The sequence below is a fragment of the Nicotiana attenuata genome, unplaced genomic scaffold, assembly GCF_001879085.1.
Source record: "Nicotiana attenuata strain UT unplaced genomic scaffold, NIATTr2, whole genome shotgun sequence".
NCBI lineage: Eukaryota > Viridiplantae > Streptophyta > Magnoliopsida > Solanales > Solanaceae > Nicotiana > Nicotiana attenuata.
Window position 1 is genome coordinate 15,216 of NW_017672607.1, and position 16,802 is coordinate 32,017.

Sequence of the window (16,802 nt, forward strand, 5' to 3'; positions counted from 1 at the left end):
GAGTGAGTAATGATTTTAAATGATGTTCTGAGGGCTTGAGACCCCGGATTTGCACAACTTGGTGCTGTGTTGAGATGAGACACGCGTTCAATGACGAGCGCGGGGTCATTTACTATTGGGGGCTGTGACTTGGTCCAGCCCGGATTATATTTTACTGCGTGTCAGCTATGACTTGTTGTTTTCACTATGTTTTGGGCTCATTGCCATACTTGGGCTTGTTGCCGACTGTTTGAACTCTTTGTGAGCTGTTATCACTGTTTTCCCTCACTATTTGAAATACTATTTGAACTCAGTCCATGTGATTTACACCGTTTCATGAACTCAGCTATATTTTTACTCAAACTTGGAGTTTTAACTGATATTTGAACTATTGTTGAGCTGGGTATTATTGTTTATTGATGCCCGAGGGGCTTTGACTATTTTTGGACTGATTGAGGCCAAGGGCCTTATGTGAGGGCATGATGAGTGAGGTGAGGAGGCTTTCAGGCCTCGAGTGCATTGTGAGCAGGCTTTCAGGCCTCGTATTGATATTGTTCTGGCTTTCAGGCCTTGTTGATAGCGCTTGGGCTGTAGGAGCCCCTCCGGAGTCTGCACACCCACAGTGAGCGCGGGTGCCCATCTAGAGTGATTAAATATTGAACAGTGGTAACAATGACACTGTTATACGCGTTTGGTCAGGTAACAATGGCTGACCAGTCAGGTAACAATGACTGACCAGTGGTAACAATGGCACTGTAATACGCGCTTGGTCAGGTAACAATGGCTGACTTACTGGTTGTGTATGATTGATTTTTAACTGTTTTCAAAAGATTTTCTTACTATATTTCACTGGTTTCTACTGTTTATCTGATGTTGCTGCTTGAGATAGCATTATTTGTGCCCTTGTGGGATTTTATGTTCTCAGTCGTTATTTATTTTTATTACTCACTGGGTCGGAGTACTCACATTACTTCCTGCACCATGTGTGCAGAGACAGGCACAACTGAGTTCGTACTTGAGCGCTGATTTCCTTCCAGACCAGGCGGACTAGGAGAGACGAGGTAGCTGTCGACGTCCACAACCCCGTTTCTTCCTTATCTTCTGCATATTTTATTCATCTTCAGACTATGTTTCAGGACTTGTAGTATTTTCATCAACTCTGTAGTAGCTCGTGACTTGTGACACCCCGATCATCGGGCTGAGTTTGGGATGGTTTTTCCCCGTTATGTTACGTTTTATTTCCGCACTTATGTTTATTCATAACTATGATTTAGACCTGTTTAAGCTAAGAAATTGTTAAAAGAAGTGTTAATGTTCTGTTGGCTGGCCTTGTCTTCACGAAGGGCGCCATCACGACCGGGTTGGGAATTGGGTCGTGACATAATATCCTCACAATTAGGCCATCGGTCTCACTCAATCATGTACCTCACTAGCCTCACCATCATCAACAAATAAGGGGACACATCCCACATCAAGTATCACATCATATTAGCAATTAATAGAGACGGAGATAAACATGTACAATAATTACTATGGCTGAGTATAAATAATGTGAGCATGAATAAAGCCTAAGCATGATCCCTAACATGAAGGCACACAAGTTCAACAACAAGTAAATGCATAAACACAGATGATGGCCTTGAGGCCTCACGGGACGGACCAAGTCTTCTTCGCTCGAGGTATACACCCACACGCCCATCACCTAGCATGGGTATAACCTCCAAACAATCACATGATATCAAACTCTCCGGGTTTATACCGTCAAAGCCAGAGTTAAAATTGTTACTTACCTCAACAACGTAAAATTCTACTCCGGGATGTCCTCATCCCTGGACTCGGTCACCAAAAGCTTCGAGTCTAACCAAAATCCGAATAATACTATCAGTATGGGCTAAAGAATCGAGTTCCAACAGAAAAACTACATAAATAGGCCAAAAATCCGAAATCGGCCAAAATCCGGCCCCCGGGCCCACGTCTCGAAACCAGTCAAAAATAGCAGAATAATAAACCTCGTCCTCTCCCGAGTCTAACCATATAAAACATGTAAAAATCGAACTCCGTTTGGTCCCTCAAATCCTCACTTAAAACTCTACAAAACTTAAGCCCTAACTCCCTCAATTTCACTTTGAAATCATCAATCAAATCCCAAAAATGAAGATGTATTAATGAAATATAACCAAAACCGAGTAGAGAACACTTATCCCAATCCATATGATAAAAATCGCCTCCAAAATCGCCCAAATCCGAGCTCCCCAACTCAAAATATGACCGAATGAACAAACCCTTGTTATATATATTTTTCTGCCAGCTATTCTGCCTCGTTTATCATGACAAACGATCCTGAAACTCGTATTTTGTGCCTCCAATAGATTCTTTGTGAAATTCTAGTCAAGTGAGGCTTTTGAATCACTCAATATGACCTTATAATGAATGAGATATGTAGGTTTTAATATTTACAAATAGTGCAGATTTTTAAATACGCCGTCAGTGGCAATTTCGTAATTAATTTGAAAAAAAATCTGGCAACCTAATTCTTAGTAAAATGACCATAAAATAATCATTCGATGTCCATATTCGATGATTCTTTTTACTACGGGTCCGTAATTACGATACGGATCTAATGCTTCAATCAAAAAAGAAATCGGAGCTCATTTGTTCAATATGATATCATTTATGCTTGAAGAAACGACGTCGAAACATAAGAAAAACAAGCGCAACACAATTCAAACCTATCCGAAACTCAGCTGAGGCCCTTGGGACCTCAATCAATAATTCCAACAAGTCATATATCACTACCCGAACTTAGTCAAACCTTCGTAACGCCCAAAACAACACCAAAACACCAAATCAACCTCGAATTTAAGCCTAAGAACTTCTAAACCTCCAACTTTTGCCAATTCAAGCCTAATTCTACCACGGACTTCCAAATTACATTCTGGACACACTCTTAAGTCTAAAATCACCCAAAGAAGCTAACGAATCATAAAAATCCAAATCTGAATTCGTTTACTCATAAGTCAACTTTCGGTTGACTTTTCTAACTTGACTTTCTAACTAAGAGACTAAGTGTTCATTTCACTCCAAAACTACTCCGAACCCAAACCTACCAACTTGATACAACTCAACACAGCTGAACAACACACAAAGAAGCATAAATGGGGGAAACGGGGCTATAACTCTCAGAGTGAACGACCGGGTCGTTACAACAATTGCGACATCTACAGCTGGGTAAAAGAAGAGAAAGTCGAGGACTTAACTCATTTTATACCATTTTCAACCCTAAACACTCTAGAGGCTATTTTTGAAGAGGATTTTCTTCCCAAATTCATTGGTAAACAACTTTAACTAATTTTCAATCATTTTTCCATGAATGTTTTCATCAAATCCATGAATTCCAAGGTAGAAACTAGGGGTTTTGGGTGGAATTTAGGGATTTTGTAAAAATTAGATTTTGACCTCAAATTGAAGTCGGAATTCAAAATAAGTCACATATCCGTGCTCGGGGTGAAAGTTAATCGGAATTTGATCCGAATCTCGGATTTTGACCACGTAGGTCCGGGTTGACTTTTTTTAATTATGATCAAAATTGAACCTTTTTCATTTGTGGGTAGTTTCTAAAGCTTGTTTGAATTGTTTGGATGATAATTGTCCAGATTCGGTTGGTTTGGGGGCTTGTTCGAAAGAAAAAATCGTGGTTGATTATTGATTTGGTTGCGAAAAGAGGTAAGTATATCGGTTAACCTTGACTTAAGGGAATTAGGAATCGATTGGCCTATTTTCTACTTGATTTATGTGTGGGGATGGCGTATGTGCAAGGTAACAAGTGTATATACGTAGTCATGGGTTAAGCATGTGGGTTGATATATTTACTTGTTTGTCTTCAATTACTTCATGCCTTTATTTATTCTATGCTACTACGTGTCGTATGGTTTAATTGTTACTTGCCTTTACTTGTTAAATTCATACTTTTGTTCGTTACATGCCTTAAGTTGCTATATTTTTATGTATCCGCGTCATTAGTTATTAACTACCTTCCCTTTCCTTGCCTTATGTTTTGTATGTTGGATAGTCGTTTTTACCCATCTTACTTCTTTGTTTGTTGATTCCCCTTATTGCGTTTCATTATGAGATATGATGTAGTTGGTTGTAGCTTTGTACATTCATGTTATATATTTTGGATCAGGTTACACGCTGCAACAAATATTAAAATGATGTTTTGGAATCGGGTTACACGTTGCAATGGTATTGATGTTGTATTTGGGATCAGGTTGCATGCCCCAACAGATATTGATATGTTATTTAGGATCGGGTTGCACGCTGTAACAATGTTGGTATATGTGTGTGAATCGGGTTACGCACCGCAATAGAGAAGATATATTATGAGTGTTCTTGACTATTGGTTCCGTATCCATGTTGTATTATGAATTTGAGCGTAGATGATATTCTGGGGCCCGCTGCTATGTATTTTTTGTCACGCGCCGAACCTAGGCCTGGACGTAACATGGCACTCGGTGCTTGACTACATGTGACCAAGCGAACTAACTGGCTGGCTGAATCAACATGTGGTATCATAACATACTGAATGCGGAAGATAAACTAACACATGCTGATATACTGAAAGTCTGGATGATATAAATCAACGTGCGGAAATACTAATACAATTCTGAAACATATTTGTAGCCAACATAGCTTAATATGAAAAGCCTGTGACTCTGTCTGACTGTTACTCTAGTCTATGAAGCCTCTAATGAAGTACTGAAAACACTGACTGCCTGTAAATACTGAAAGACCGTAAAGTAATGATAATGCCCCGAAAGAACTGGGGATCACCAAACAGCTGGTACGAGAATCCTAGCGCTTTGAATCATCAACCTGTAAATCATTACCTGCATTGTGAGATGCAGGCCCCGGGCAAAAGGGATGTCAGTACATTTGAATTGTACTGGTATGTAAAGCAACTGAAAGAAAGAATTATAAATACTGAAACTGAAACTAAGCTGATAACTGAAATGATAACTATTGAAACTGAAACTGAAACTGAAATGATAACTGACAACTAATGACTGATAACTGGTAACTGAACTGATAACTGAAAATTGAACAAAGGAAGTAAGGATATGAATACTCCATCTTCTGAATGATGAACAACCTGTTTATCTGAATAAATAAGCTGCGGCCTCAGGCCCAATATATATGTGCACAAACTGCGGCCTCGGGCCCAAGTATACGTATACATAACTGCGACCTCAGGTCCAAAATGCATAAAGCATAAACTGCGGCCTCAGGCCCAAAGATGCATAAAGCATAAACTGCGGCCTCAGGCCCAACGATGCATAAAGCATAAACTGCAGCCTCGGGCCCAAATACAGGTGTTCAACATTTAGGAACTGAGAATCAAACTGCAATACATGATAATGAAATACTGAATCACACTGAGTTACATGATACTGGAATACTGGATCACACTGAGTTACATTATACTGGAATACTGAATCATACTGAGTTACATAATACTGGAATACTGAATCCTACTGAGTGACATAATACTGGAATACTGAATAGGACTAGAATGAGACATTTATTCTTGAACTGGTTATGAACACTGAAACTTCAACTGTTTATGACGTGCTGAGTAAGCTATACTGAGACTTAGGGACATCAAACCCAAGTCTATATTGAATACGAACTGAGCTCACAACGTTCAAAATGAAAGTCATGAACGAGTTACGAAGCTAGAGAATAGAACTTCTACAACTATTCAAGGAACTAGGCTTAGCTATATTTCTGAGGCAATTGATACGTCGTAAAAGAAACGTAATGTAGGGAGAATCATTAACATTCCCAAACATAGAGAGTTAGCCTCACATACCTTAACTTCCTGCTCTTGAGCATACTACAACATTTGCCAACCCTTTCAACTTCAGTCTATATCAATACAAGTCAAAGGGATTCCAAATTAGCAACAATAGTCATGTTTTGGTCACTTAGGCATTTTATCAAACACTCGGTGGAATAAAGTTTCATAGCCCTTATTAATGGTGTCTCTACACCCAGTAACCCATTCTTTTGCTCCTAGATAAATTCTAAAGTCTCAAATGGTTATAATCAACATTATTCTTTATCACCCATAAGGTAATCAACACCCATAACCAATAATAACCAATCAACAACCCAAACCTATCACCGTTCATACTTTTCTATCAAACCCATCAACTCATATCTCATGAAATAGAGTCTATAATTATTAATTCAATGATAGAATCAATTAGAGGGTGAAGATATTACCTTTTCGACGTTCAATCTTCTTGAATTTGAGTTCTAGGGTTTCTTCTCTCAACAATGGTGTCCCAATCGAATATCTAATGATATGGAGGTTTTACCCATGTTAATAAGATGTTGGGAAACTGAAATTAACTTAGAATCACCATTAGAACTTACCTTGGGTGGTTGAGGAACCCTTGAGGAGTTAGGTTTTTGAGAGCTTTACTTTCTAGAGCAAGTTTTCATGTTTTGGGGCTGTGGGGGACGAAATAGGGCTAAAAATATGACTTTCCAAGTCGTCCACCGCGTCCCGGTTGGCGCGACCGCGGCCCCGACCATGGTAGATCGCTAGAACACTGCCTTCCCACCGCAGTCGCGGTAAAACGCGGCGGACCACGGTGGTTGCATACCATTCTGTAAAACAGGCGTAACTTTTTGCACAGAGCTCTGTTTGGGCTCCACAATATATTGTTGGAAATCTATTTCAAAGGCCTACAACTTTCATGCTTTTAGTTTTTCCAGATTCCTTACACATTGTCACTAAAACCTGCTGGAAGACGGACCTTCTGCAAACTTAGTCGATTTTGTCAAATCTTATGCACCTCACTCTCCGTCTTGATTCCAAACCAACTATTTTCACCCATAATCATCCCGATGAAACTTCACATGTATAAAATATCAAATTAATACCTATTTAATATGTCCACACCTAGTCCGAATGCACAGGATGTTACATTATCTCCCCCTTGGGATCATTCGTCCTCGAATGATTGTCTTGACTGTAACTTCTGCTAACTCCGGACCTTAAATGAGTCTGGTGCAAACATGAACTTTCATTAACACTTGCATACTAAACTGAATGAATACATGATTACTGAACTGTTGATATGCTGAACTTAATGACTGTTGCATTGACTGAATATTGGTCTGCCATGGATACATGAATACAGAACTAACATGGATATTCGAATATTGAACTGGCACGAATATTTGAGAATTGGACTAACATCAATATCAGAGTACTAAGCTGGCATGAATATCTAAGTATTGGACTGACATGAGTAGCTGAGTATTGAACTGACTTGAATATCTGAGTATTGAACTGACATGAGTATCTGAGTACTGAACTGGCATGAATATCTGACTACTGAACTGACATGAGCATTTGNATTATTCTTTATCACCCATAAGGTAATCAACACCCATAACCAATAATAACCAATCAACAACCCAAACCTATCACCGTTCATACTTTTCTATCAAACCCATCAACTCATATCTCATGAAATAGAGTCTATAATCATTAATTCAATGATAGAATCAATTAGAGGGTGAAGATATTACCTTTTTGACGTTCAATCTTCTTGAATTCGAGTTCTAGGGTTTATTCTCTCAACAATGGTGTCCCAATCAAATATCTAATGATATGGAGGGTTTACCCATGTTAATAAGATGTTGGGAAATTGAAATTAACTTAGAATCACCATTAGAACTTACCTTGGGTGGTGGAGGGACCCTTGAGGAGCCAGGTTTTTGAGAGCTTTACTTTCTAGAGCATGTTTTCATGTTTTGGGGCTGTGGGGGACGAAATAGGGCTAAAAATATGACTTTCCAAGTCGTCCACCACGTCCCGGTTGGCGCGACCGCGGCCCCGACCGCGGTAGATCGCTGGAACAATGCCAAACCTTAACTACCTGCTACATTTCCATATTGCTTCTTTTTAACAAACATAGGGCGACAATATAATGAAAGCGGAATTTATTTAGAAATAAAGCGGAAGTCAACAATTATATTACTTAAGGCTACGTCTATTACAACTTTTAAAACCTCAATACCCAAAATCTGGTGTCACAGAGTCACAGACTGTCTAAAAGTCACTACATACAAGGCCTGAAGGAAATACAATAAACTGTTTCTGAACAAGGAAAATGAAACAGAGAAAGGGATAGAGGGGGACGCCAGGGCCTGCGGATGCCATGCAGGTCTACCTTGGGTCTCCGGGTGGACTAAAGGAAGCCCTCCAACTACTGTCCGAAAGCTGCTCCTGGATCTGCACACAGTGCAGAGTGTAGTATCAGCACAACCGACCCATGTGCTGGTAAGTGTCTAGCCTAACCTCGGCGAAGTAGTGACGAGGCTAGACCAGACTACCACAAAAACCTGTACAGTTCAAATATATATATATATATATATATATATATATATATATATATATATACAGCAGAAAAGAGACACAGAAATAACCAGTCAAAATGGGAGGGGAGCATGCTGTGGGGGAGATAGCTATTCCAAATAGAAAGACAATAAATAAACGAAAGAAATAACATAACTCGGATATCAACAAGAATCAGGGGAAATCAATAAATGCACGGCATCACCCTTCGTGCTTTTGCTCTCGTCCTCACCAAAGCAATCATATAATAAAAGTGTGCACGACATCACCCTTCGTGCTTTTACTCTCTTTCCTCACCATATAATCAATAATATCGGCACGGAATGGTATATCGTGCGGCACGGCATCACCCTTCGTGCTTTACACTCTTTCCTCACAATAATCAATAAAATCGGCACGGAATGGTACATCGTGCGGCACGGCATCAGCCTTCGTGCTTTACACTCTTTCCTCACAATACAAACAACGTACGGCATCACCCTTCGTGCTTTAACGCTCTTCCTCACCCAAACAACAATCACAAACAATAGGGCAAGGGGATAATGAAATTTCAATAAAGATCCCGTTAAGGGAACAACATTTCAACAAATAAATCCCGGCAAGGGAACACAATTAAACAATTAAATCCCGGCAAGGGTACAACATCAATAATCTAAACATCCCGGCAAGGGAGATAACAAATAAATCAATAATAGCCCGGCAAGGGTGTCATCATGATAACTTCTTTTCTTTCTCACTATTACTTCACATTTCGCTTCATAACTCGAGCCAATGCTCTAGAGATTTAATTATCGCTTACACTTTCACAATTCGTTACATAACTTGAGCCAACGCTCCTCAATGTTCATGAGTCACGATTCTTTCACAAACTTTACATAACATATAGAAACCATCACCAAGGCATGAAAGATACGACGAAGTCATGAAAATCACATTATAAAGACTCACGGGCATGCTAGACACCAACGTATAGATACTCGTCACCATGCCTATACGTCGTACTCAACAATTACCACTTAGCAAATAGGACTCAACTCCTAATCCCTCAAGCTATGGTTAGACCAAACACTTACCTCGAACTTCCACGGACAACTCAAGTTTCAATTAGAGCTTTACCCCTTGACTCCTCCGCCAATTTGCTCGTATCTAATCACAAATTACTTAATTACATCAATAAACGCTAAATGAATCAACCCCAATGCATGAAAATGATTTTTTCCAAAGTTTTACCCAAAAGGTCAAAATCGCCCCCGGGCCCGCGTGGTCAAAACCCGATTACCCATTCCCCCACGAACCCAAATATATAATTTGTTTTGAAATCGGACCTCAAATTAAGGTCCAAATCCCCAATTTTTGAAAAACCTAGATTCTACCCAAAGCACCCATTTCCCCCCATGAAAATCTTTGATTTTAAGTTGAAATCATGTTAAAAGATGTTAAGAAGTGAAGAAAATAAGTTACAAATCACTTATCAACGTTTTGGAGAGGAAAGGTTGTTTGAAAAACTGCCTTTTATGTTTTTGGGGTTTTGAAAAATGAAAAATGACTGAAAATCCCATCTACATATATACCTCTCAGAATCTCGGTGCGGACCGCACAAAACGGACCGCGGCCGCACAGCCTTTTCCTGAGGGTACACAGTCTCTAGACCTCCCTGTGCGGACCGCACAAAATCGACTGCGGCCGCACAGCCCTCCACCGCGCCCGCACAAAGTCGACCGCGGACCGCACTGCCCCTTCCGCGGTCGCACACGATTTCTCGCGGATCGCACTAGCGGGTTTAGAGATTTGCAATTTCTCTGAACCTGCAACATTTGTGATTTTTAAGCCTAAGACATCCCGGGACCTACCCGAAACTCACCCGAGCCCTCGGAACTCCAAACCAGATGTGCATATTAACTCAAAAACATCATACGAACTTATCCCTGCGATCAAATCACCAAAATAACCTCAATAACCATAAATCAAACCTCAAAATCAATAACTTTTTATCAAACTTCATCAAGTATCAAATTTAGCAATTTAAGTCCGGATCACGACAAACGACGTCCGCTTTTCACCAAATTTCACAGAAACATCTTAAATCATATATAAGACCTGTACCGGGTGCCGGAACCAAAATACGGACCCGATACCAACACGTTCTAATCAAATTCATTTGAAATTTACTTAAACAATTTCAGAAAACAATTCCCTTTGAAAATTCATTTCTCGGGCTCGGGACCTCCAAATTAAATTCCGGGCATACGCCCGAGTCCCATATTTTCCTACGGACCCTCCGGGACCGTCAAATCAGGGGTCCGGGTCCGTTTACCAAAAATGTTGACCGAAGTCAAATTAGTTCATTTTATAGTCAGAATTTATCATTTTTCGCAGATTTTCATATTTAAGCTTTACGGTTACGCGCCCAGACTGCGCACGCAAATCGAGGTGACTCTAAATGAGGTTTTTTTTTCAAGGCCTCGAAGTCATAGAATTTAATTTAAAACAGGTGATGACCTTTTGGGTCATCACATTCTCCACCTCTAAAACAACCGTTCCTCCTCGAACGGACAGAAGAAGGAAGTACCGGAGTCGGGAAAAAGATGGGGATAACGGCTCCGCATATCGGACTCGGACTCCCAGGTCGATGCCTCAGGAGGCTGACCCTTCCACTGAACACGAATAGAAGGAAAGCTCTTCGACCTCAACTGACGAACCTGCCGGTCTAGAATAGCCACCGGCTCCTCCTCATAAGACAAGTCCTTGTCCAACTGGACAGTGCTGAAGTCTAACACGTGGGATGGATCGCCGTGATACTTCCGAAGCATGGACACATGAAACACGGGATGCACGACTGATAAGCTCGGCGGCAATGCAAGTCTATAAGCCACCTCTCCCACTCGATCAAGAAGCTCAAACGGACCAATGAATCTAGGGCTAAGCTTGCCCTTCTTCCAAATCTCATCACGCCCTTCATAGGCGACACTCGGAGTAATACCCGCTCACCGACCATAAAAGCCACATATCGAACCTTGCGGTCTGCATAACTCTTTTTCCTGGACTGAGCTGCACGAAGCCTATCCTGAATAATCTTGACCTTGTCCAAGGCCTCCTGAACCAGGTCCGTACCCAACAACCGAGCCTCTCCCGGCTCAAACCACCCAACCGGAGACCGACACCGCCTACCATATAAATCCTCATAAGGAGACATCTGGATACTCGACTGGCAGCTGTTGTTGTAGGCAAACTCTGCTAAAGGCAAAAACTGATCCCACGAACCTCCAAAGTCGATGACACAAGCTCGGAGCATATCTTCCAAAATCTGAATAGTCCGCTCGGACTGCCCGTCTGTTTGAGGATGAAATGCTGTGCTCAACTCAAGCTGAGTGCCCAACTCTCGCTAAACTGATCTCCAGAAATGCGAGGTAAACTGCGTACCTCGGCCCGAAATGATAGACACGGGCACACCATGAAGACGAAAAATCTCTCGGATATAGATCTCAGCTAACCTCTCGGAACAATAGGAGACTGCCACAGGAATGAAATGCACTGACTTGGTCAGCCTATCAACAATGACCCATGCTACGTCTAACTTCTTCCGAGTCAGCGGAAGTCCAGTAACAAAGTCCATAGTGATCCGCTCCCACTTCAACTCAGGAAGCTCAATCCTCTGAAATAAACCACCAGGCCTCTGATGCTCGTACTTAACCTGCTGACAATTCAAACAACGAGCCACATATGCTACGATATCCTTCTTCATTCTATGACACCAATAATGCTGCCGCAAATCCTGATACATCTTCGCGGTGCCCGGATGAATAGAGTACCGGGAGCTATGGGCCTCCTCCAAAATCAACTCTCGGAGCCCATCCACATTAGGCACACATATTAGACCCTGCAATCTCCAAACTCCATCATCATCTAAGGTAACCTGCCTGGCATCTCCGCGCTGCACCGTGTCTCTGAGGACACACAAATGGGGATCATCATACTGCCGATCACGGATACGCTCCAATAAAGAAGAACGAGCGACTGTGCAAGCTAATACTCGACTAGGCTCAGAAATATCCAACCTCACAAACCGATTGGCCAAAGCCTGAACATCCAAGGCAAGCGGTCTCTCACCGACCGGAATATAAGCAAGACTGCCCATACTGGCTGACTTCCTACTCAAAGCATCGGCCATCACATTGGCCTTTCCCGGATGATATAAAATGGTGACATCATAATCTTTCAACAACTCCAGCCACCTCCTCCGCCTCAAATTCAACTCCTTTTGCTTGAACAAATACTGAAGACTCTTGTGATTCGTGAACACCTCACATGCCACGCCATACAGGTAATGCCTCCAAATCTTCAATGCATGAACTATGGCTGCCAACTCCAAATCATGAACCGGATAGTTCTTCTCATGAATCTTCAACTACCTCGAAGCATAGGCAATGACTTTACCATCCTGCATCAAAACTGCTCCAAGCCCAACACGGGAATCATCACAATAAACAACATAAGGCCCTGAACCTGTGGGCAAAACCAACACCCGTGCCGTAGTTAGAGCTGTCTTGAGCTTCTGAAAGCTCACCTCACACTCATCCGACCATCTAAACTAGGCACCCTTCTGGGTCAACCTGGTCATCGGGGCTGCAATGGATGAGAACCCCTCCATGAACCGACGATAGTAGCCTGCCAATCCGAAGAAACTCCGAATCTCTGTAGCTGATGTTGGTCTAGGCTAGTTCTTGACTGCCTCAATCTTCTTTGGGTCCACCTGAATACCCTCTACTGATACAACATGACCCGGAAATGCAACTGAACTCAACCAGAATTCACACTTCGAGAACTTAGCATATAACCGACTATCCCTCAGAGTCTGAAGAACCACTCTGAGGTGTTGCTTGTGCTCCTCCTGGCTGCGGGAATATATCAATATATCATCAATGAAGACAATCACGAACGAGTCCAAATAAGGCCGGAACACTCGGTTCATCAAGTCCATAAAAGGTGATGGGGCATTTGTCAACCCGAATGACATAACCAAGAACTCATAATGCTCGTACCGAGTGCGGAAAGCTGTCTTAGGGACATCAGATGCCCTAATCCTCAACTGATGGTAGCTAGATCGCAAGTCAATCTTGGAAAATACCTTGGCACCCTAAAGATGATCGAACAAATCATCAATCCTCGACAGCGGATACTTATTCTTGACTGTAACCTTGTTCAATTGTCGGTAATCAATACACATTCTCATTGACCCATCCTTCTTCTTAACAAACAACAGCGGCGTACCCCAAGGCGAAACACTGGGCCTAATGAAACCCTACTCAAGCAAATCCTGCAACTGTTCCTTTAGCTCTTTCAACTCAGGCGGGGCCATGCGATACGGCGGAATAGAAATGGGCTGAGTGCCCGGAGCCAAATCAATAACAAAGTCAATATCCCTGTCAGGTGGCATACCCGTCAGGTCTGAAGGGAAAACATCAGGAAACTTACGAACAACGGGCACCGAATCAATAGAAGGGACCTCAGCACTAGAGTCACGAACATATGCCAAATAGGCCAAACACCCCTTCTCGACCATACGCCGAGCCTTCATATACGATATAACACTGCAGGTAGAATGACCAAGAGTCCCTCTCCATTCTAAATGAGGCATACCCGGCAAAGCAAAGTTCCCAGTCTTGGCATGACAGTCCAAGATAGCGTGGTAAGGTGATAACCAGTCCATCCCAAATATAATATCGAAGTCAACCATGTCTAACAGCAACAAATCTACACGAGTCTCAAGACCCCCAATCATCACAATACAAGAACGATGGACGCGATCGACCATAATAGAATCACCCACCGGTGTAGACACATAAACAGGAATACTCAATGAATCACTAGGTATGTCCAGGTACGGGGCAAATTAAGATGACACATACGAATACGTAGACCCCGGATCAAATAACACTGAAGCATCTTTATCACAAACCAGAACCGTACCTGTAATAACTGCATCTGAAGCCTCAGCCTCGGGCCTGGCCTGAAGAGCATAACATCGGGGCTGGGCCCCACCATCCTGAACCACATCTCTGGGTCGGCCTGCTGCTGGGTTGCCTCCACCCCTGGCGGCCTGAGCTCCACCTCTAGGAACTTTACCTCCACCTTTAGCACCTCTACCCCCACCTCTAGCTGGTTTGGCGGGCTATGGAACACTCGGTGCCTGAACCATGGCACGGGAACCCTGATGTTGAGAGCTACTCGATGCTCGAGGGAAAAACCTAGCAATGTGACCCACATCACCACAAGTGTAGCAAGCCCTCGGCTGTTGAGGCTGCTGACCCTGTCGACCTGAATTACCACCCCAAAAACTCTGAAGCGGCGGTGCACTGATAGGAGCTGGCGGTGCTCTGTAGGGCTGCTGATCAGAATAGTGCGTGTGAGAACCACGACCACCTGATGCACCGTGAGAAAACTGGAGTGCTGACTGAAAGGGCTTAGGAGGATGACCCCTATCATACGAATCCCTGCCTCCAGACGAGGCACCACTGAATCTGCCTGACTGATGGGGTCTCTTCTCGCGGACCGCACTAGCGGGTTCAGAGATCTGCAATTTCTCTGAACCTGCAACATTTGTGATGTTTAAGCCTAAGACATCCCGGGACGTACCCGAAACTCACCCGAGCCCTCGGAACTCCAAACCATATGTGCATATTAACTCAATCATACGAACTTATCCGTGCGATCAAATCGCCAAAATAACCTCAATAACCATGAATCTAACCTCAAAATCAAGAACTTTTTATCAAACTTCATCAAGTATCAAATTTAGCAAATTAAGTCCGGATCACGTCAAACGACGTCCGTTTTTCACCAAATTTCACAGAAACATCTTAAATCATATATATGATCTGTACCGGGCGCCGGAACCAAAATACAGACCCGATACCAACACGTTCTAATCAAATTCATTTCAAATTTCCTTAAACAATTTCAGAAAACAATTCCATTTGAAAATTCATTTCTCGGGCTTGGGACCTCGAAATTCGATTCCGGGCATATGCCCGAGTCCTATATTTTCCTACGGACCCTCCGGGACCGACAAATCACGGGTCCGGGTCCGTTTACCAAAAATATTGACCGAAGTCAAATTAGTTCATTTTATAGTCAGAATTTTTCATTTTCCACAGATTTTCATAATTAAGCTTTCCGGTTACGCGCCCGGACTGTGCACGCAAATCGAGGTGACTCGAAATGAGTTTTTTTTTTCAAGGCATCGGAGTCATCGAATTTAATTTAAAACAGGTGAAAAGGTCATCGCAGGCAAGTTGGTATCAGAGCACTAGGTTCATAGGTTCTACGAGTTATGAGCAAGTGTCTAGTAGAGTCTTGTGGATCAGTATGATGATGTCCATACCTATCTTTGGGAGGCTACAGGGCGTTTAGGATAATTTCCCTTTTTTCTTCCTCATCGTGCGGCAATGTTTCAGCTTGAAACCTACGATTTTGATTTTTCCCATTCATTCATATGTGATGTGGCGCACTCAGTATCCGTTATGTGCCAATGATTTTGTGATGTTGCAGATGGATACAAAGGGCTATGGATGCTTGATTATCATCGCGATGTGTTGTCTAGTCTTAGGAGCGGATGCAATATTAAACCTTCTAGTCGTTCAATTATAGTACAAGGCGGGTGCTTATACCTGGTTGGTAAGGACAGACTTGGGAAGACTGGCTGCTGGCCTAAATATTGTGATTAAGGTGGGTTCACGGTAAGGTGTCGATTTGAGTGCAGCCAGTGGGCCATCCCCTGTGCGATGAGTTTGGATCATGTGTTTTATATGAGGTTTTCATTCAGTGGAGTGCATATGTTATCATTTCAGAACATTTGGGGAAGTTGTTTGACTACTGAAAGGATGGGTAAGCGCTTGGCAGAGTCCTCAGAGTGTTCTATGACCAGTATTGCATGAGTTTTTGATGTATTCGGGCATGCTAGAAATATATGGTATTTTGGATTGCCGATGAGGTGTTCTATGGCTTCGGGCTAAGTGGGGGAGTCCGCTAATGATGATCGGATTGTAGGATCATGCGACGTATTAGTTTTTGGGCCGAGGGATTGCTTGGTTGTTTTTTTCAAATAGTCATGTGCTGGTGAAGCACGGGTTGCTCGATGTATATTAGCTATGTATTGGCGATCAGAGTAAGGTGAGCGGTTATCGAGAAGGTTCTGGCGAGCTCCAGATCTTATGTAGCCTTTAAGGTCTTCTAAATTTATCTACGGGTAGGGTTGAGATCGGTAGCGAATGGTGATCGGATCTTAGGCATTTCCTTGTCAAGAAAGATCTACATGACAATGTTGGAGAGATGCAAGAAATGGCTTTGTGTTCCTAGTAGGTTCCTTCAGGGTGAGCATATCGGATTGAGT